The 16,619-nt window shown below is 40.6% G+C and overlaps 1 protein-coding gene across 6 annotated transcripts in view; it reads right to left on the bottom strand.

Annotated features, from left to right (window-relative positions):
- Positions 1 to 16,202, bottom strand: part of pde4d (phosphodiesterase 4D, cAMP-specific) — a 218,555-nt gene extending 202,353 nt beyond the window's left edge. For 2 of the 6 annotated variants that reach the window (XM_037779043.1, XM_037779044.1), the window contains exon 1: positions 16,063 to 16,202. The gene's annotated coding sequence lies outside the window, so the exon portion shown is untranslated. Of the gene's footprint in view, positions 1 to 5,935; positions 6,200 to 16,062 lie in introns of those variants that run through there. The other 4 variants (XM_037779042.1, XM_037779040.1, XM_037779046.1 and 1 more) reach the window with 3 other exon arrangements.
- Positions 16,203 to 16,619: the final 417 nt, after the last annotated feature.

Here is a 16,619-nt window from a genome sequence, read left to right as displayed (position 1 = left end):
GAGTGAATATGCAGTGACACTTGTTTGATGCTCACTAAAAGCTACCCAATCAATCTCATTTCGCAGCCATTGACTGAAGTGGATTTTTCCACTTTGTGGAGTTCCTTCACTTATCTTAAGATGGCAGCGCAAATTATTATCCTATTGATTTAGTAATTGTGTTTTGGTCACTGATTGCAGCTTTAAGATCACTGCTGAACCACTTTTGAAGTAAGATGGGCTCTTGTACGGTGAATAAATGAATAGAAAACGAGCTTCAGTTCTCAGTGTTGAGCAGCAGCTCACTGACTGAGCAGAAACATAGCAGTGGCTCCTCCAAGTGGTGCTGCTCTTACAAGATACGATAGTACAAATAAATAAATATGAATCTCAACTTTAGGTGATATTGTCTTCTGTGGAGAGACACGACTGAGGATCAGATCCTCAGTAGTCAGTGCCTTTCTTTGCTTAACCTTGTCCTGTCCTTTACACTGAGGAATACCATTGACTGCCACCGCAATCCCTCTATCCATACATCACATAAATCAGCCATGATCAAACCGCTGGAGGGCTGTCACCTCCTGTGACACAATCACACTCGTGCACTAAAACTCAAAGGCAAACCAACATACGCGTGTGCGCACACACACCCCTGAAACACAACCTGCAAATGATAGATGTCTGCTGTCACTTGGTACACACTCTCTATTTCAGGAGGGATTATGACAGTCCTTATTCTATACTTCAAAACTGTCCACTTGATCATATGCAGTGCATGTAGGAGCTCCAATTCACTCTCAAGTATGGATAAATTGAAAGTGGCTCTTATAAAGCCATATCTGGCAAAACAGCTCAATTTCCTTTCCATTCATTCCCGTAGCACTTTGTTGACAATGATGAGCCCTTTGTAGCAGCTCGAAACAATTTCACAGCAAGTGGACCAGGGATGGAAATACAATAACATTTACTTGAAATGTAAATTAGCTCTCACACCTCTAGCTCCTTGAAAATAATTGTCTTATATTCCACCTATTGTCTGGCAGACCCACGCATGAGTCACGCATTTTACTGTTTGCTTTTTGTGCTGTAAAATTGGGTTCATCAGATGTGGGAGTATTTTGAAAATAATATTCAACTGTGCAATGAAAGTCTCTATGATTGAAACTATTCTTCAGACAATTCATTGGATCACTCGCCACTTAAAGAGGGATTACCTTTCTATCATTTTCATTAAAAGCTGAATAGCCTATAAAGAATACACTAATTTTTCCCTTCTTGGGATTCCTGAACCTCAGGTACTAAAATTTTGGAAAAACATAATTAAATTAGGAAGCCTATGGTATAAAAAACAAAAAGGATTATTCTGATCAGGTAACTTTGACTGCATGTGGGCATATTACACATTCAGTTTAACTCAAAGCCTCTGCTGAGCACTGCAGGACATTTTGTGAAGCTGCACCTGGAAGGATTTTATATACAAATGGATCTGGATCATCGGCCTGATGGGAGCTGCAACAGAGAAAAGCTTTCTATCTCCACTAACGGAGATGCCATTGACCCAGGTTAACATCTGGTGTGATCACTGGAATATTTTAATAAATTCTTCAGTAAAAACATTTCATATCATCTGATTTGTCATGTTCAAAATGTGATAAGTTACATGTTGCATGCATGTGCAAGAAGAGAGTAGCATTCTGGCTATGGACTTCCAGCTACTACGGAAAGTGCTCAGGAGGAAAGGGTAATTTGTGACATCATGAGGGGTCATCAAGTCCTTCAAGCTTTCATATTTAAAATTTTGTTGCCACCTCATGCAAGAATTAATTTATCACAGTTAATGAAGCCCTAACCTTTCACATTAAATGGCTCTGATCAAGGTCGGTCCACCTACAGCATTTTACACTTTAAGTCAGTTTACTCATCATGGGACTCATCCTGTCAAAACAGCTGTACTTTACTGTATGTTCTGTAACAATGAAGGCAACTTTTTAAAGTCTGAGTTTGACAGTTTACAAGACGTCTAATGAAAGACACTATCAAGTTGACTTATGGGAAGTGTATGGTCCAGCGATTTTTGGATCAGGGATAGTCAGGATATCTCAGACTGCAGCCTTGATTTTAACCAAGCAAGTCCCTGAACTTAATAGAAGTGCAATACTAAATCACTGGAGAGTCCCTTTAAAGTATAATGTTCATGACTTAATAAATGTTTAAAGATAATGTCACATTTGAGTGAGTGTTATTAGAGTTCATGCTGATTTTCTGGTTTTATGGGCTATCAAAAATGTAGGAGAATACCATTTTACAAACTCTCCCACATCTTTAATGTCAATGAACGCCACTATAAATGGTGCTGGTCTTTCAGCTCACTGATTTGATTTTACAGTCTGCAATTTTACAACTCTCATTAACCTCGCCTTCAGTCGCAGCTGGCAGCTGTTTTCAGCAAAAATCCTCATATAAACCCACTGTACACTACCTCCACAACTCCAAAACTGCCAACAGACAAAGTTAGCGACTAGCTGGTGAACATGGTGGATCTTACCCCCAAGTGACCAAAAACAAAAACCATCAATTGATGCTGCTTTAATACAAGGTCAATATCAGCCCAAGTGTCACACTGACATACTGAGACAGAAAACAATTTGACTATAAATTGGCTGATTATACCAAACCTTTTTTTAAATTCTACTAGCATTTAATTATTCTTGGCCATAAACAGCAGTCTATAAAGTAAGAATAAATATCTTATTTTCCTGTGATATATTTTAAGAGCTAATGTAGAGGCTTACTGGAGGAAAGAGGCTGTTGTCTGTGGCCTTTAAAACTGTATTACTTCTTTCTGTTTACTGCTGACTGATAATTAGGGAAGCCTTTGTGTCAGCACCAGTTTATAGCTCACTGTGGACCAGTTAAACCTAAGAAAAGGGTTGTGTAAAGCCTGCAGAGAATTACTAAACTGTGTCAGCTACAGTAGCGGCTACAACTGGGGTGTTGTGCACAAACAGCAGAATGACAATGAATATTCAGTAAAATAACCTTAAAAAAACGTAATTCCTACTTTTAAAGACAGTTAAATTCAAGGCATACTAAATGAAAACAGTGTGCTGCTCTGCTTTGAAGTGCCAGCAGAGGTCACCAGTGTGTTATAGTTGCCTGCATGTCTCACACCAAGTTTTCCCTCCTGATACTTTTCTGTCCCCTACTATGATTAATAAAACATGCTACTGAATATATGTTGCTGCTTTTTAACTTACAGTAGCCTAACTCTCTAAATCCATACTATACATTGTTTACATAGCAGCTGCCACTATACTGTACATCCATCAGTTACAGTATAGTTCTGCTGATATAAAATCACACAATTTTAAGCATTTCTGGGGGTTTTATCCTGAACCGAGAGCCTCTTTTTCCCATCCCTCTTACACACACACAAGGCATTGTCTACTATCCCATTTCTCTCATACACATGGCCCAGTACAGCCAAATGACATCACTGACCCAAGGCAGAAGTAGGCCCTGCAGAGCCGTGGATGACTCACTCCTGTCCGTACAGCCAAGCAGAAAACAGCAGGCACGCAGGGGTGAGGCGAATCTCAGCCTCCATCTCTCTCATCAGACGTGATTCAATATGGGACACTGATGACTGACTGAACACAGCAATGCCGCTTAACGCCAAGGCGCAAAGCCAGTCCTAGTGGTCTCTGCCCCTCTAATGACCCGGCTAGTTAGAGAATGCGTAATTAATGCTGGGTGCCTCTCCAGTTCTTTTCCATATGTTAACAAAGGCTTGGGAAAATGTACCAAACTAAACACAGATGCAAAGACTGCTGCATTTATGTTGGGGGCTGGCATTACTTCAAACATGATGAGCAGCCTTATGTAACAGGTCATTATGTACAATTATATATTTTTTCTCTGGTTGTTATAGTTACACAAAATGTATCTGGTTCAAGTTTATTTTGACTGGGAGAACCTCCAAACTCCAAAATATGTGAAGAAGTTCAGAGACCCTCCTCCTTCATTTCTTCTTCTGTGCTCCGTACTATAAATGTCTTTTCTCCCATTTAGTACAATTATCCTGTGGGAGAGGTGGGTATATTTCCCATTATTTGTCATATTGTTTTGTTTATATTTTTGTTTCCTACAATGTTATGTCTATCCCAACCTGTCAATATATTGATTTCAACAAATTGGCATTTAAAAATGGTTGTTTTAAGAGTAAACGCTGCAAGTTACGGCAACCTAAGATAACTTCCGTTTTGTATTGTATTCGTTTGTGTAGGAGCTGGAGCAGGCAGTAGATTTGACATGGAGGTTCTATTTCCCTATTGTGTTTATCAGTTATGTTTTACTGTATATTTGACTTTATTCCATGGTTAATATTTTGCCACTGCCCTTTTGTATAATTATCCTGTGGGAGAGGAGCTGGAGTGGGCAGTAGATTTAACATGGAGGTTCTGTTTCCCTATGTCAGGGGTCAGCAACCTTTACTATCAAAAGAGCCATTTTAGGCAAAAAAAAAATAAAAATCTGTCTGGAGCCGCAAAACATTTGAGCATTGTGATGAAGGTAACACAGTTTATAGTCTAAGTATATAGTATATAAGTCTAATGCAGTGAGGGCCAAAGTGCAAATGTACTACGGAGTATTAGGGCCACTTTGAGGGGGAAAAAAATCTGAGATTTACAAAAAAAGTTGTAATATTACAAGAATAACGTCAGAACTTTACAAAACAAAAGTCGTAATATTACGAGAATAAAGTCATAACTTAACGAGAAAAAAAGTCGTACTATTACAAGAATAAAGTCATAACTTTACAAGAAAAAAAGACGTAAAATTACTACTTTATAATATTATGACTTTATTTTCATAATATTACGACTTTTTTCTTGTAAACCTATGACTTTATTCTTGTAATATTATGACTTTATTCTTGAAATCTCAGATTAATTATTTTTCCTCAATGTGGCCCTAATACGCCGTCGTACCGTCGTACCATAGACCTACAACAATGATAAATAAAATTGAAAATGTAAACAAAGAACAGTTATTCATTTCCATTTTTAAAAATCCACAGGGAGCCACTGGAGAGGGGCTAAGGTTGCTGACCCCTGACCTATGTATTTATCATAATAAACAGAGCCCAACTATAAAGAGATCCCAGTCGTCTTTACTATCTGACCAACACAACGCAGAAGTCCACCTGTTACACTTACTTATGTCATATACTGTACTGTAAGTCAAACTGGAAAATGTAATGATTGCATTGTGGTGTCATCATATAACAATCCAGGCCAAGGTTTGAGTTACTTTCCAATGGATTGGTGCCTATTGTGAAGCTCACACACACACACAAAACCTGAAGTTGTGTCCAAGTACATTAGAAAATTTTCACCCAAAGGCATGACACTATTTTTCCCTTGGCTCAATAGAGCTCCAGCTCCTGTGAATGTGGATGTGTCTGCTCTGTCAGTGTTACACCTTTCTCTCCCCCACTGTAAATGCAGAATCTCTTCCATGTGAATGAACACACAGTATTACAGAGTAAACATATACATATATATTACATAGTATAGCATACCCAGACTTTCACTAAAGTATTATATGATATTTACTCTAAATACAGAAACTACTGTAGGTATTTAAGTTATAACTATCCACACAACTTCGTCATCTCTAGTCTGCGCAAGCTAGCCATTAGCACATTATGCTAGCAGCATTCTAAATAACGGTTTACTGTTAGCTAACTGTTAGCTATATATTTCAGTGTTTTGGTGTTAGTCTTGTGGCTCTATGTATATATGTTCAGTGTTTAACGTTAGTAACATGTTGGACTTTTTTTAGTAACAAGTAACAGAGTTTAATGTGCAGTAAATGTGTAGTAAATATGTAGGGCTAACTAACTGTTACTGATCCCAGTGACTCTGACATGTTGTCTTGTTGGCTGACTCACCGGGAGTTTGATGAAGGATTCATATCAGGTTCATGGTCTGTGGACAGACTGAGGACAGACTGAGGACAGACTGAGGACAGGTGTCTCGGCTCAGGGGTTGAAGGTATGCTAGCTGGCTACCGTTAGTCGGTTAACCTCCACTAAAGAGGAGGAATGACGATATGACGCCTCGTGCTCACACAGGTGTGTAATGAGCTAACGTTATAGCAGGTAGCGGCCGGAAGAGAGTCTTTAAAGAGGTCACCAGCTGCTCTCTCTGGCCCAGACGACACGACACAGAGTATATAGAGTCAAAGAGGAGAAGCTCCAGGCCCCCATAGACTTTATTTTAAAGCTGTTTACAATAGGCCTACAATAAACAATTAAATATGTTTGTAAATACGTATAAAGGAAATTAAGGGATGAAAATAAAAATAAATAAAAACAAGCAAAACATAAAATGAAATAAAATAAAGTAACACAAAACATGCCAGGGGTCTAAAATAAATAAATAGTAATTTAAAGGTCCCATATTATGCTAATTTTCAGGTTCATATTTGTATTTTGTGTTTCTACTAGAACATGTTTACATGCTGTAGTGTTAAAAAAAAACTTTATTTTCCTCATTCTGTCTGCTTGAATATGCCTGTATTTACCCTCTTTCTGAAACGCTCGGTTTTAGTGCATTTCAACGGAATTGTGTTGCTAGGCAACAGCTTGGGTCCATGTTTACTTCCTGTCAGCTGATGTTATTTATATACACTGCAACAGGAAATAAACTGGGACACATTTAGAATGTTTACATTTAAAACCGTGTAATGGTCTAAATATTGTATATTTGTGACATCACAAATGGACAGAAATCCTAACGGCTTGTTTCAAACGCACAATTTCTAAATACAGGCTGTGTGTGTTTCTCCGTAAATTGAGCGTTTTTGTATTTATAAAGCACTTAAATCTGCTTTATAATGTTAAAGACATGAAAATCTCACTTTTTACAATATGGGACCTTTAAGTTTTTTGCTGAAGTTATTGTCTTAATATATAGTTCCATTGCTTTCTTGAAAACATTAAATGAGGTTTAGGCCCTCGATCACTGCTGCTGTATCCGGGATATTTTGGCTTCACTTTTGTACAGTGGGAGGAAGTGGAGTCGCGTTGTTCATCTATATCTACAGTCTAAGCATTTTACCCATGGATGTATTGTACTCTAGCACAAATGCACATAGGGAGGTTCAAATCAGCTGAGCTGTCCTTAAACGTATGAATCACAGCAATGACAGTGCGTGTAGTGAATGTTTTTGCCAGTGGGGGAGCCTCCCCCTCCCCTGGGCACGTTGTGTGACTGTTACACTGGGTTAAGGTGAGCAAAGCAGACAAACCAATCAGCTGAGGGAAAGACTGCCAAAGCTCTGCTGCTCTGAGGTGATATGCTGTTTCTGATTTCTCGTCATGTTATGTAAAGAAGGTCCACCCTTTGAGGCTTAGTTTGGCCTCGGATTATATGAGGAGAGCCAGAAAGCTGATTACATATCTGTAATCTTGTTTTTATAAAACATTTCCAGTGGCAGAAATACAAGGAGGACAGGGCTGCGAAGCCCTACGATGATCAGATGTATCAGTTTGAAGCGGCATCAAACCACAAAAATGTTGGCGTCTTGACTACGTAATAACAGACAAACCATAAAACCAAATATTTTCCAGCAGATATACTTACCCGACTTCCAGAGAAAACATTTATAGTCAGTGTCTTCTTGATGAGTCAAAATGGCAGAACAGATATATCACAAACTCCCCAGCTATTTAAACTATGGAATTGGTGCATTTAATGTAAAGACGACCCTTATTTCAACCTGAGTTTTGCCAACAAGCTAATACTATGCCGCACTAATCTTCACAAAAGCTCATTTCAGTAGAAACTTCACTAAACCCCTTAAGATATGACCTTAGTATGCAGTAAAGCACACATTTCATACTGTATACGCATTCAGTAAAATAATACATCTACTGTATCCATTGAATTATATTCGGTACATTGTTTAAAGTACTGCATAACTTGATCATTTGTTTGACTGATTTATGAGACAGAGCCGAGCGCACGTCTCTACGCTACAGATCAACGTGTTATGAGATAGGCTATGAGATTAATTTAGGTCTGCCTGAGGCTCGTGAGCCAACATCCTTAGATAGTCACATGGAATTAGACCCTTAGACTCAACCGAATGCTCTTCCAGCCACTCTGGTGAGAGAAACAGAGCGTAGGAGTGAGGACGCAAAATAGAGAGTGACATTTTACTACAGATAGCATTTATCTAGTTTGAACCGGCAGACAAATAAAACCAGGAAGAGGGCAAACTCATTTCAAGGGAACATTTTGAGCATCTGTGTCCAATCTCCCTTCTGTTTATGGATAAATAACAGATAAATGGGATTATGGGGAGGATATGAATATGATGAGACATTCAGATGTCTGTAAGGGATTATGAGCTATCATTGGGACTTTATTGTCGTAACAACAAGATTATGTGGTGTGCTTCTCAGCGTAGATGATATCTTGATGGCGAGTGAAATCCGCCTAATTTACACTGTATTATTTCAGTCAGCTAATCGCATGTGGGATATGTTTATTATATGAATACTGAATACAGACTATAAACAAAGTTGATATTTGGTGTCTATAGAGTGGTGCAGAGGTGAAGTATGTTTGTAGGCCAACCAGGAAGTCGGGGGAAGTGGTTCCCTCGACAAAAAAGCCAATAAGATTTTTCAATTTGATTTTGGATTATTGCAGAAAAACATTTATGATACTTACTGTAAGTAGTATTTGAAGTAACATGCTAAAGTTAGGCTAAAAACGAACTACATCACTATCACATGAGCGCGACTATACACAACGAGGCTGTAAAGGCGGACGTGTGATGACGTTTAGTAGTCTTATTTAGCCACCTGTTAGCAACCGCCTTTTTTAAGCCACGTAAAAGCTTCAAAATTTTAGTGGGAGTGGGATATTTATTGATGTATTTTATGTGTGGAATTTGTGAGTCGGGTATCAACCCCAATGTAGTCATTCCCCAATAAAGACCCTCCAAACATTACAGATAATATACTACCAAGTGAAATGAATGAGCTTTATCTAAATCCAGAAATCAACGTCATGCATCCTCTTATGAAATATTATAGTATATGATGACTATTAGCACATGTAAGCTTAAATTTGGCAAACGAGTGCAGCGAGTGCTGCAGCACCGTAAACCAAAAAAGCTCAGCAGATTAGATGTTATGATTGTGGATAAAGCAAGCTGTCACACTGACCTATTGAGTCTAAGCTCCAACATGTGTGTTCGATGTTTACAGGAATATGACGCGGGTGAGGAAAATGTGAACGCGTCAGTGTGTGAAACAGCCATGTCGCGTTTCCCATGAAGCAGATATACAGTATAACGGGAAATAATTATGTGAATGGGCTGGAGCTGATTTACAATATTACCTTCAATTCTGACCCAAGTTTGAAATGAGTCAACAGGAAACCCCCCAAAAGTTTGAATTAACACTCAATGGTCACATCAAAGACAAATTCCCACAGCCCTGTGATGGATAAGCAAGTTTTTCTGTACTCAATCATACTTTCCTATACTTCCTATACTTGTTATGCCCACATATTTAAACAATTATCTCATCTTGTCCCCTTTCAATGACAGCAGGCTTTTCCCCCCGCCTTCAAAGCGTGCCAGTTTGTAACAGCTAAACACCATTGATGTGGGCAGACACATGTTGCACACGTTGTAAGAGCTTGTTCATTTTGAGCATACCCCACCCTAATTCAGGAGAGACATAATTCAATGCCGCAACAGTGGGGAGCTCGATTATTCTTCCAAAAACTGACCTGATGCAACATGACTGTACTGTTGCCAAGCCAGTTTGGATAGTTAAAACAACCACCATACCTAACTTTACACCAGTAAAGTGTTTCACATGTAGCGGTTCAAGCAAAGCCTGCCTAATCTAATGTTAGCTATAGCTGGCTTAGCTCCATTCCCAGCATCCTACAGCAAGCAGGGTTCTTATCAGGGCCGTGACCTGATAAATAATATAGGACACCTGACCAAATGTCCTTGTTTTAATATAACTCTTGCCAACTGGCAAGCCGTCTCTCTACTGGCATGAAAGCGTATACCTCGTGGATATCATTCAGAGGAAGGTGGAGGATCAGTGCAAATATCAGGAGTAAGCTCAAGTGAGTCTTTTTTGGCCCTGTTGCATGAAAAAAAAAAATCAAACAATCCATGTGCCACCCTTTATGTTTATTCATCCCTTCCTTGCACAAACACTAGCTGTCAAAGGCACTTAACTCCAATTACTCTGCGGTGTGTGCTTACTCCAAGCACTGCAATCACTTCTCAGTGAGAGACACGTTGATGTGTTACAGCGCAACACTATCCAGTTGCTTCACTCTTTCTGTTGGAGGAGCCGTGGTCGTGGGGCTGGAGCAGTCATTAAGTGCTGAATGTTCTCATTTCACTGCTCCACTCTCAAACAGCTGAAAGTGGTTCACTTGTCACTATTGTATGTGATACTGTCCTGTTCTGATAGACATGTTGGACACACACACTCCCTGTGTTTGTGTGTGTTTGACTCAGAGGATTAGTGAAATAAAAACGAAACAAAGGAGTTGGGTTTCTATCAAAGCATTGCCCCAGTCTGCAGAGGCACAAAGCTCTTCTGTCTACTATCTTATGATTTTAAGAGCAACATTGCCGTGACCCCGTCTAAACATAGAAAATGTCAACAGTTGTTTACGGAAAGTTTTCCTGCAGTGCAGGAAAACAAAGTATTCTCTATTTGTTAAGCAAAGCGCCAGGATGTGCCGTGCGAGAGATGACCAAAAGATGACCAGCGCATACCATCGCTCTCTTGAGACATTATCAAGCCCCCCCACCTATTCCCTCCACAATTCAGGCGAGGGCAGATCCCACATCACTACTAGCTGTGCGTCTATAAAAGTGGTGCAAGCTGTTGCTCTATATTTTTTTTAAAAAGCTAACAAACACAATGACAGGACTTCCAGTGGAACAAGGGGAAAGGGAAGTAACTCGAGGCCCCAGCTGTTTCTCTCCTCTTCTCCTCTCTCATGTCCCTTGAAGGTCATTCTTCCTGCATAACGTAACAAAATCATCACACAGATGCTGCTGCAGAGGCCCTCGTTATCTGCTTCGTCAGCCCCTGCTTATGTTGATGTACATCAGTTTAAAGCCCCCTCCAGTGTACTTTGACATTTCTGTGATATTTCATATTTATTTGAGGCATTTCCTGTTCACCCAATTTTTTTTTGACAAATAACCTAATTCTGTGCTCAAAAACACACTGACTGCCTCTCTCACTTGCTCTCTTCTTTACCGTCTCCTCCTCCTGGAGATAAATTTACGGAAAATACCCAATGGGCGACGGGGAGCGTACAACTTTCAGCCCAAAAGAAAATAAGAAATAAGGCCTGTTAGAGAAATAAACGGATCTCAGTGCAGCCCGGTGTGGTGTCAATGCTGGAGCTGAGGCGAAAACGGACGGTGCACCTCCAAAACGTCCCGAAACGGTATTTCAAACGGCGGACCTAGGCTACATGCCATCCTCAGGTGTGCTGTGGCCGGTGTGCTGTGGCCGGTGTGCTGTGGCCGGTGTGCAGCGGTGCGGCTCCTCGAAGCAGAAGCCAGGCGGCCGCCTTGCCAGGAGGAGGCGGTAAAGAAGAGAGCAAGTGAGAGAGAGTCGGTGTGTTGCGCTAATTCTTGTCTCATTTATGGTATGATGATTAGTAAATTCATCTAAGCTGGTTTCATCTAAACTGGGTTGAAAAACGATGCAATCTGGTTGCCATGGAATTACATCTGACTATTAACCACACCCCCATTCTCTCTTTGAGAAAGAACCAAAAAACAGGAAGTAAAACTAGCTGGAGGGGGGTTTTAAGGCTATCTGCCCCGCAACATGACAGTGTGGTTTAATCGTAAGACCTTGTGTTGTGGTTCCCTTGATACCATCCAGCTGTGCTGAAGGTCAGTGTTTATTGGGCCCTACTACAAAGAGAGAGAGAGAGGAAGAGGGGGAGACACATTTATCTTCTTGTATCTTTTCCTCTATGTATGTTTTAGACATGTCTGTGTAAGTCGTTATATGTCATGGGATGGTCTATGGTGCTGCCTTTTAAGGGCGTGCAAGGGGAAGCAGACTCCAGAGGTTCAAAAGTCACCCACCTTGGATTCAATATCAAACAGCACATTCATTCGTCACAGGATTCATGACAATACTGCCAAACATCTGGAGGCTGGGAACATCTTTTACCCCAGCAACAAACCATTCTTGATTCCAAAAACCTGTTTCCTGTCACTTTAAAATTAAAAACAGATCAGTAAAAGTAATTGATGAAAATACCTTCCAAGCATCTCTTTAAAAGGACTGGACTTTTACAATCAATCAACCCGCCCAGTAAATGTTACTGAAGCTCGATAGACCAGCAAGGTCTCTAAAAGCCCCGAGTACACACTAGACTTTCCTGCTCATTGTTATGGGAACAGAGTTTCCAATAAAAAGATACTTAAATGCTGCTGGCATTGCTTGCTTCTATTTGTTTGTGTGTGCATGTCTGTGTGTATGTATGCATATTGCAGTGCCTCTGCACAAGGGCTTTAGAGGGCTTTTGCATACTCTCCCTTGCCAGAAAAACAGAGGAAAACAAACACTGCCTTTATTACAGTAATGAATATGCTTTGGGAAACAAATGATATAATTTTCCATTAACTCCCACTTATACAATGCCAAGAATGGCTCAGGGAAACGTGTGACATTTGGCTTTTGTTGGCACCAAACACTGCAGTCCTCCACTGTTGCTTGACCGCTGACCCTTCACCTCTGGAAACTCATAACATCACTCACTATTACACTCATAGCTACTCCCGCTAACAGCCATGTGAATACGACAAAGTCTGAAGAACACTTGAATCTACATTGTCACTTTAAGTTTAGGTCTGACAGATCATCATCATCAGTGAAACCAGTGTATGAGGGGTGGAAGTAACAAAAATGGTGATGAAAATGCATGTGAATTGAAAAATGGAGTGATAATTTATCAAGTGATTTGATTAATTGAAAACCGATTTGACTAAAACAGCCGTGATATGATGAAAACAGAGCCATGTTTCATCATTTTCACCATCTTACATTCATCATTAATCATTCACAACACAAAATTGCCATTTATCATTTAAGGAAAGTAGCCTGAAGGGTGGAAGTAACAAAAACTAATTGAAGAAAAGGGAAGTGATACAAATATATGTGAAGTTAATAATAGAGTGATACACTGTCAATTGATTTGATAAACTTGATTGACATTTTTATTTGTAACAGTGTTGCTCTGATAGTGACTGTCGGTCATTTATCATTCACAACACCCAACTTACATTTATCGTTTACAGCACGCAATTTTTATTACTTCCACCCAGGGATGTATAAAGAGAACTGGATACAGCGTTGGAGGCGGGCTCCCGTTCATTCCTATGAAAGTTGCTCAGTGGTGCATGATGCCAAAATGGCTCAACTTCCGAGTGGAAAAGTACCCGGATCTTCCGGTGATCTTCCGGTGATCTTCCGGTGATCTTCCGCGTTCATTGGGCCCATGGAGCAGGCGCAGTAACGTGTGCTCGGTCACATGGCTCGGTCTCATACTGGTTGGTTTAGCTCAAAATTATCCGCTGAGTTACTGACGTCTCTTTCCCGATGTAAGTCTATGGGAAAAAGTATTTTTGGGCCCAATGGCATCATGTGATGGATACGGAAGTTGTAGTACCACCGTTTGGCCACTACGAAAATTGGGATCAACGGCCGACGCTCTTCCTGGGGGCTTGCTTCCACCCTATGAAAAAAAAAAGAACATGTCCTCTCAGCGAACCGCTCTACTCTCGACTTTGGTGTCTGTGGTATTTGATTCACATTTTGGGCAGAAGTAACAAAAATTGCGTGCTGTAAACGATAAATGTAAGTTGGGTGTTGTCAATGATGAACGGTTGACAGTTGATCATCTGAGCGACACTGTTACAAATAAAATGTCAATCAAGTTTATCAAATCAATTGACAATTTGCATACATTTTCATCACTTTGTGCACGTACATGCAGACACACACACACAGCTGCAGAGCTCCTCTTCAGAAGGCTGATACTAACACACCAGGAGCAGCGCAGGTGCTTTTTGTCCCTGTACAGTACACACAGAGTACATTGGGCGAGGCTCATTACTCTGTGTTCCCATTCACTCACACTGGCAAGCAGAAACACTCATTCAAAAAAGCGACCAACACAACAACAAGGATACAAACATGTTTAAAAATTTAATGTGGGCTCCATAATCATTTTTCTCTGATGCTGTGTGGTGTTAAAGTCATTGTCGAGTCAGCGCAGCCATCCATTATTCAGCCTTATCTGACTTGGTGTGATCTCTGCACAGTCGATGCTTCATCACAGAGCAAGAAGTGAGGAGTTGAGCGCGGACACCCCTGTCTGTGACTACAGCCTCTATCTCAGTTGATGCACAGGTGAAACAATGGGCTTAGTGTCGCGCTCTCATCTCGCAGACTCACCCACATGGAGGTGCAGCGCTAGCAGGCAGCATATATATTTGCATAGTAGAGGTCAGGTACAACACAAGGCTCCCTGTGTTCTGCACTGCAATAAAGAAGCTCTGAGAAAAACAGGCTGACAGACAGGTAGATATTAGAAACAGCAGGCTGAGTCCCCCGCTATGAAGCAACAAAGGGCAGGAGACAGCAGCTTGTTTTTTAGTATGCAACACTTTTAACTTTTCATCTTTAGATGGCTTCGAACTAAGTAAAACAAAATGAAAAGTGTGGGTTGAAGACCTAAGCTGTTTTTTTATGAAACAAACTTCATAACAATGCCATTTCCATCCCCACCTATGAGGGGGGCTGGGATATGAAATATAAACAGCTCCATATGTTTGTTAGCTGGTCAGCCAGCTCAATGTTAAACTCTCCTGGGTCTACTTTATGTGTAATTATGTGATGTAACTTTTGAAACTCACCCTTCCTGTGTTCTTTTTTCTTTTCTCTGTGATCATTGAGTACACATCATAACAAGACAAGACTCCTCTCCTTGTATGGACCGTAACATTTGCAAAGCCGCCCAGCATCATGCTATAGCAAGCTGCTTTGATTAGTTATTGATAAGTATTTCAATGGAAATGAAGGGTGTTGTTGTTTGACTGAGCAGCAGAGGTGATAACCTCCTTAAAGGGAACTGTGTTGAGTATTGCCACATGTGGCTGTTTAAGAAGGAAAACTCTGACACATGCTAACACTTTTCACCCAAACACACACACACACACACACACTGACAGACACATGCTATCATCTTCTCTACCACTACTACTGTCCATCTCTGTTTGCCTTTCACTCACTCTATTAGGTTATACTCAGTGTTTACACCGGAGTCAAATTATATTTCTTGTAGCTGCTGAGAGGATCAAAGTGCTCCCTGCTCGGATACAAACAATGACTCTGTCATTTCTCGTTCCCTCTGAATTTATGTGTGACTGCAGCACAATTTGGAGCAGGCCTATTTATAGCCGACTACCGCCACCACCACCCTGCAGCCTGAAAGTCACACCAGAAGATTTTTGGGAGGGGAGTCCTTGAGCTCCTCTGTCAATGCGAGGCATTGCGGTGACAAGTTTGCAGATGAGGTTGGTCACTGTGAAACACTTTCCCCTAACCTAAATCAAAAGGTTGCATCCTTAAAAGATACACAATGTAAGTAAATACTCTCCCGTGCATGTACACATCTAAGTGCATGCATGCCTATATGCATGTGTACATAAACAAACACACATACCATGTGCACACACTTGCACTTGCACGCACACAACTTCTAATTTCAGAATATAAATCGTTAAAGAGTTTATGATAATGTATTTATGTGTGCATTTGTTATCATTCATGGTATATCAAATTTGGTGCTGATCATTAAAATTACTGATGTTACTTTTTATGTGATGTGTCACTTTTGCTCCACTAGTAAGAGGAGCTGCAGTTGACAGTGATCACTATAGAGGAGTGACAGGGAGGAAAATAGGGTAAGATAAAAAACTTACTTTATATCTTTTTGAGAAAGTTCCAGAAAGAGGTTATTTATCCACTCCTGGCTTGTGTTTGCTCTCCGAGCGTCCCAATCAGAGAAACCAAAACAAACAAAAGTATCTGGTGTGCATCTCTAACACAGCAAGTCCCACTCCGCTGCTCACTGATGCTCTCTGGAATAAGGAGGGAACTCTGCTCACAGCTCCCAGGCTCACAGCCAATCATGTCACAATGATTCCTACCTCTTGACCAATCGTGTGCCTCTCATGCTCCGGCCTCCCACCCTCCTCCCCTTGCTGAAAGTTCCCATGGTTGTGGATACACTGGAGAGGAGAGGAGAGGAGAGAAGAGGGGTTTCTAAAAGGGAGTACAAGGGAGAGGAGTAAAACAGAGTGGGAAGAACTGATGTAGTATTTACAGAATGAGGGAATTAGAATTGAGCCGTTGTTAAAACGTTTCCATTAGGAAAGAGAAATGTCAGACAGAGTACGGTAACAAAACTCTGGAAATTGTTGTGTAATCTGCTAATTGTTGCCAAAGACCCATTAACCCGGTTATACAGCTAAGACGT

This window comes from Sebastes umbrosus, chromosome 8 (genome assembly GCF_015220745.1).
Source record: "Sebastes umbrosus isolate fSebUmb1 chromosome 8, fSebUmb1.pri, whole genome shotgun sequence".
NCBI lineage: Eukaryota > Metazoa > Chordata > Actinopteri > Perciformes > Sebastidae > Sebastes > Sebastes umbrosus.
Note: the sequence above shows the minus strand (reverse complement) of the source record. Positions and strands in the feature narration are given on the sequence as shown.